This window comes from Periophthalmus magnuspinnatus, chromosome 18, assembly GCF_009829125.3.
Source record: "Periophthalmus magnuspinnatus isolate fPerMag1 chromosome 18, fPerMag1.2.pri, whole genome shotgun sequence".
Taxonomy (NCBI): domain Eukaryota; kingdom Metazoa; phylum Chordata; class Actinopteri; order Gobiiformes; family Gobiidae; genus Periophthalmus; species Periophthalmus magnuspinnatus.
In genome coordinates, this window is record NC_047143.1 from 21,886,806 (window position 1) to 21,892,805 (window position 6,000).

Consider the following 6,000-nt stretch of genomic DNA (forward strand, 5'->3'; position numbering starts at 1 on the left):
AGGTGGTACCTAGTGAAAAAAACTGCGACACGTCAAGAGGGTCAAAGGGCACGCTAAACATGAGCTGAACATTAGTCCTAACAACACTTAGAAGAAAATATCCTGGTGAGAACACTAAATTACACCAAATCTGCTCGTACAATGGAACCAGGAACTCCTCATCACAACAAACAAGTGAAGGATTGGAGCCATTATATTGACTAGCTGAAATTAATACACGCTGGGTGCTGCTACACTGATTAAAGCAGAAACAATTATCTGTTATTTGCTGTGGACAAAAAATGTGCAGTTTAAAATATTTGATTGGTTCGTTAAAGGTCCTATATTACGCAAACTTGACTTCTCTTATGTTATGTTATGTTGTTACCGTCTGAAAAACATACGTGGAGTTGTGTTTTGTTTCATTCACGCATGTTTATTATTAGTTTTTCTACATCTCCAAAGCTCAAAATGGTCCGTTGCACCTTGTGATGTCATGAAGTGGTAGTTTTCAAATTAACAGCTACTTTTTTACCTTCAGTTCAGTAGAGTTTGGCAATTCCAGGCCTAAAATAATCCAAATGCCTCTAGTGAAAGTGTATGTAAGTGTATGTAAAGTAACTACCACTACCTGTATTACCACATGACATCACAAGGTGGTGGAGTTTTTTGCAGTTTGATAGAGAAACTCAGCCTAAATCTGCAGGGTTTGTGTAAATGAAACAAAACACAACTCCAGGTAGTTTTCTGATGAGGAAACATTATAACATAGATCAGAAAATAGCATAATACGGGCACTTTAAATGCTCTAGTTAAGACAAAGCAGGATAATGAAAGTGACAGATTTGTGTTAAAGTTAGAGCAGGGGGAACCACATATAAAAACAGAGACAAAGCCGAGGGCCGATTGAGGGCCATAGACTGGTCACTTCAAATCTGTGTTATTATTACAAGTTAGATTGAACCACTAGACCTGTATTCATGCTTACATCCTCAGTAGGACACACTAATAAGGCCATATTAAATATTTAAAGTAGATTTTCAGAAATGTACAATAAAAAGTACTGTTTCAGGTAATATAGTCCAATTCACCTGGAAGCTCGAGGGCCAAGAAAAATTGGTTTGAGGGCCGCATTTGGTCCCTGGGCCACAGTTTGGGCATGCTTGAGTTAGAGTTATCCTGCATAACTTCTCTATTCCTAGAAGGTTCCACAGTCTGGCATTAAATGTATCTCCCTATCTTAACTTAACCAAGCAGGAGACTTCCCCCGGGCCAAGTTACAGGTCAGTTCTGTGGAAGGTGAGACATATCCTTAGTAAAAATGCATGTTATTCAAAGCTGTTTTTAGCAATAAAACACTTATCAATGAATAAATACAATATGGATACGTTTAATGCCATGCTGTGGAACTTTCCAGGCAAAGCAGTAGCATCTCCCTGTAAAAGAGCAGGTGGCTGACCCTCCACCAGAGAAGTTTCACAGTGCACCCTTAAATTTGTAATATGCAAACTGGAATGATTGTCCTTAGAGCACCTTATACATTTCAAAGCAGTTTTTTTGCATCTCATCAAAAAACTTCTGCACTACATAGGGGTTATATTTGCATTTATAATCTACATTCCGGCACACACAGTACAACTCCTGACTTCCTCTCCTCCCGAGAAACTCCTGGGGACATTTGATTCTTTGTGACTAAACGCTGCTGTCAACCTGCTCTTTGTTTGTCTCAGTCTCATTTTGATTCAGCTCCTGGAGGAATCATAATCTGGGTTATAGCATCTGGTGTGGTACCTGACGGGATGGGACAGTAGTTTGTGAAAATAGCATAATTGTTTTATTGTTGTTCTTGTCTCAACAGACTTTACGGGGCATTGTCGTAAAAACGAAAAGTGCTACAAGTTGGACGGTTTTGGATTTTATAGATGAAAGATGGAGTGATACAAATAAGACTATTCGTTTATTTACAATGTTGAGACAGGCACACACGAGAACAGATGTGAAAATAAGATTGATCAAGATAATAATAATAATAATGATGATAATAAATGATTTCTAGACAGGAAAAACAAAAACATGAAATTTTAAAATATATTTTGTTTTTGTTTTTTTTGCTTTTTTTTAATGAAGGAGAAGCAGGGGGAGTGGGTCAATACAAAGACTATTTACCCTGAGTTAGAATAGACATTTTACTTTTCGATTTTTTACATTGCAAGATATTAACCATTGCCTTGGCGGAACTCTGATCAATTCCTGTTTTCTGCAAACACATCGATACCTTTTAATTTGCTTGGAGCCTTTATATCATCTTATCTTTGAAATAGTCTGACTCCATATTACCAAATAAAGGCCATGTGCCTCTGAGAAGCAAGAGGCAAGAAGCACAGGCGGCTCTCATTCAAAGCAATAGGACTTCTTAGTTACCTTCCTCAGTGATTTTGATGTTGAAAGACTGTCCTCACATCAAAGCGTTGCTGGCCCCTCAACTCTGAACATCTCTGTGTTAACACCATCTCCCTATCAGCCAAAAATCAGGGAATTTAAATACAGTAGACGTTTGCAATATGGATGGATAACGGCTCCATGGCTCCAAAACGCATCTTTCTATACCCTAAGCATCAAATGTATGAAACCAATGCGCATGGCCAGTACGATACAGAGACAGTGGCTTCTAAGGACACGCAGCAAATAGATAATTCCAAACCAGATCAAACGCAAAACAATGAATCCGAATCAAAACTTGAACTCCGATCGAGCCAAAATCCAAACTTCTCATTACCTCATTTCTCTCCGCTCCCCAAAAACATTAGCGCATTATTATCCAGCTCTCCCCCAACGAGCGCGTTAATTAGTCCAAACAGGAAATTGAAATTCTCACATTGGTTATCAATATTACGCGTTTGTGATCAGCGTCGATTGGCCGCTGCCGCTTCTCCGAGTAATTAAACAGTGGAGTGTTTGTGCGTGCCAAGACATTACAGGAGGGAGAGCGCACATCAGCACGCTGCAGCAGGGATTAATAAAGAAAAAAGAAAGAAAAAAAGAAAGAAGAAAAGCTTTATTATTACATGGCACAGTGCGGATTGTGCGGAATGCGCGTAAAGAACGTGCGCAACGCTTACCTTGCTTTGGAAAATTCAACCTCCAGCAGCGAATGCGGGTAAAGCTGGCGTTCTTTCATTCACAAAGTGGCAATTTCTCTCAAAAACGTCCCTTTAGTAATTATCAGAACAGAACATTTTCCAAAACAGTTCGTACAAATCCTCGTCTAATCGCCTCCAGTTTACGCACGGCTCCTCCACAGAATTCACCGGCTTTTTTCTGTCGTATCCAACGGCACAGTGTCCCCTTTTTTTTTTTTTTACATCCCTTTACACACGTCCTCCGGTGCGCGTACGAACCAACTCTCCTCTCCAACAAGCGTGGATATCCGTGAGGTTTGTCAAAGGTGAGGCAATGGGGAGGGAAAATGCTCCGGGAAAAAAGAAGAAAAAAGTGTCCAAAAACTGCACGGTGTGAGCGGGTATGACAAGCCAATTGAGCGCACTGGCTGTCGTGCTCGTGGCTCGTACCGAGGCTTCTGAGAGCTGTGAAAGGTGAGAGGAAAAGCTCGGATGTGGACTGCCGTTGTCAGCGTGTACTCGGGCTCCACCTAGCTGCTGATAATGTAACAACACAGCAAAAAACCCCAAAGCGTTTACACCATGGACAAACACAGACACATTTTGCATTTGCTTTATGATTTCTTTGCACAAAATCAAAGCACATTCAGACACATTTGTAACAAGTTGGTCACATTTTGTCCCACAGAGGTTGGGGGCAGTAAAACTCTTTTTTTTGGATTTTCTCACAAGGTCTTACATTTTTGACTGAGGTTTTTATTCTGCACTTTTCTCCTTTAATGTTGATTTTATGATTGTTTGTGATTATTTATGTTTTGATTTGTTTTATTGTGATTTTAATGTGTTCTTATTCGATAAAGCACTTTAAATTACATTGTGCATGAATTGTGCTATTCAAATAAAGTTTATTTGTACAACACAATTCGTACACAAGGTAACCGGTCACACATAATCATCATAAAATTAACATTAAAATAGAAGAGTGCAGAATAAAACCCTTTCGGTCATATGCACAGCTAAACAGAACCATTTTGAGACTGGATTTAAACATTGTCAAAGTAGAGGCTGTTACGGCCCTAGGGCTTAAGTTCTTTTTTGTTGTTTGTATTTATACATTATGTTTCTTGTGTGTGTCCCTGAATCTTCCACTTTCCCCATAATCATGGCTGTTGGAGCCCTTTGATGTGATTGGGGGACTGTTTTCAAGCTTGGCCAATCCTGGGTCCCACCTTCAGCCGCCTCCCACTAATTTAAGAAGATTTGGGACACCTGTTTGGGGCCAGTTCTTGTGTCTCTTTTGTGGACAAGTCACTACAGAGGTAGTGACTTTGTGTTGTGGGACATTTCGTTCTCAGTGCTGACTGTTTGTCAAGATTGTGTTACATTATTGTGGCATGTGTGTTTTAGTTAACTTTTTTGTTTTTGTTTAAACCCTTGCAAGGTGCCATTTGTTTCAATATATTTAGTCCCTTTTTGTTTAGTTTAGCCTTACCATCCCTGCTAATTCAATTGCTTCTGACTTTACCTTTTTCCATCTTGGTTTTCTTTTGTTACTTCCCTGTCCCCACACGAGCTGGGTCATAACAGAGGCCAGTCTCTCATTTTCAGGAAGATTGTTCCTGGTTTTAGCTGCAGAAAACTGAAACACTGATTCCCCATATGTAGTCCTGACTCTGGGAACCAGCAGGAGGCCGGTCCTTGAAGTCCTCAGAGTGTGAGATGGTTCAAATGGTACTAACATGTACTTTGGTGCTGGTCCGTGGAGAGACTTGTACATAAGGACGCATGTGTGAAGTACTTCCTGGTTCTAGTCAGGACCCGAGCAGCAGTGTTCTGGATGTACTGTTCTGTCTTATCGCTCGTTTGGAGAGGCCAGTGAGCAGGACGTTACAGTAGTCTAACCTACTGGAGACAAATGCATGGATAAGTGTCTCCAAGTCTGGTTTTGGCACTATACCTTTGATTTTTGCAATGCTTTTTACATGGTAAAAAGCTGTAGATGTTATTGCCTAAAATATTTTCAATATTTTTCTTTTTAAAAAAAAAATTTAGCCTACCAAATTTATTTTCTGAATCTTAACTTGATGATTATTTTAGAAGTGTTCTTTGCTACGCTCCATCCAGCTCCCACACAAAACACACAAAATAGAAAATTATCAGCACATTTTGAATTTCATTTAAAACATCTGTGATTGTTTCAATGATTATGTGACTACTTTGAAGGTGTGTTTTAAAAAACAAAAAATTTCAGGACAAATAGTCTGAACAAGCCAAAGAATGTCAAATAACGTCCAGACACAGATTAAGGACATTATATATTATTATGACTACTATTAGGTAAAGTTAACACAGACAAACTTCCAGTGCCTGTAGGTGGAATAACCAGAACATTTGGATTTATAGAAGCTGAAAACATGTCCACTGTTAAATAATTTGACAGAAACCAAATTGACGACCGTGCCAGAGGATCTTATGTGTGGAGTTTGCATGTTCTCCCTGTGTCTGGGTGGGTTTCCTTTGAGCATTCTGGTTTCCCCCATCGACCCAAAACATCCACAATTGGTCAAATCCTTCCGAGCCGAGCATCAAGATCATGGAGATGGTTCCCCGGAGCTGCGCCCCAGCAGAATTGAAGAATGAGTCAAATGCAGAGGACAAATTTCCCTACGGGGATAATAAAGTGCACCTTAACCTCAAAACATTTTATTTTTAGTGGTCAGTATCTATCAAAACTGAGCACTACGAATGGTGATTACGAAGGTGCTTCCGCTTCATAATCTGCTGCCTTGTACGATCAACAGCTGCCTCAAACTGGGGAGAAACGCTAGCCGCCAGCAACTATATTGTTCACGCGGACAGAATTAGCATAATATTTTATGTAATGGCTGACCAATTTCAGAGC

General features: G+C 39.9%; 1 protein-coding gene across 8 annotated transcripts in view; it reads right to left on the reverse strand.

The window, feature by feature from the left end:
• Positions 1-3,571, reverse strand: part of LOC117385965 (adhesion G protein-coupled receptor L3-like) — a 339,155-nt gene extending 335,584 nt beyond the window's left edge. For 6 of the 8 annotated variants that reach the window (XM_055229021.1, XM_055229023.1, XM_055229022.1 and 3 more), the window contains exon 1: positions 3,099-3,571. The gene's annotated coding sequence lies outside the window, so the exon portion shown is untranslated. Of the gene's footprint in view, positions 1-2,400; positions 2,494-2,755; positions 2,830-3,098 lie in introns of those variants that run through there. The other 2 variants (XM_055229019.1, XM_055229020.1) reach the window with 2 other exon arrangements.
• Positions 3,572-6,000: the final 2,429 nt, after the last annotated feature.